The sequence below is a fragment of the Notothenia coriiceps genome, unplaced genomic scaffold (assembly GCF_000735185.1).
Source record: "Notothenia coriiceps isolate Sejong01 unplaced genomic scaffold, NC01 NC01_scaffold00017981, whole genome shotgun sequence".
Classification (NCBI taxonomy): Eukaryota; Metazoa; Chordata; class Actinopteri; order Perciformes; family Nototheniidae; genus Notothenia; species Notothenia coriiceps.
The window spans coordinates 41,054-41,282 of NW_011350682.1; the positions used below are offsets into that span (position 1 = coordinate 41,054).

General features: G+C 45.4%; 1 protein-coding gene across 8 annotated transcripts in view; it reads right to left on the bottom strand.

Annotated features, from left to right (window-relative positions):
• LOC104950734 (rho guanine nucleotide exchange factor 9) overlaps nt 1-229 on the bottom strand; it is a 57,430-nt gene that overhangs the window by 16,164 nt on the left and 41,037 nt on the right. The gene's annotated exons all lie outside the window — the stretch shown is intronic.

Genomic DNA, 229 nt, shown 5'->3' on the forward strand with positions numbered 1-229 from the left:
TGGGCCGCTCCTTCTCTCACACACATTTCAGTTGATTCAGCTTCTTACGTGTGTGTGGCCTAGCATTACTATACTTGTGGGGACCTAAATCTGTTTAGACTCGCCTCCCTTATGGGGACAAAATGGAGGTCCCCATGAGGGGAATCATTAATTTTAGGGTGAAGACTTGGTTAGGTTTAGGGTTAGGCATGTGTTGGTTATGGTTAAGGTTAGGATAAGTCTCCAGGAA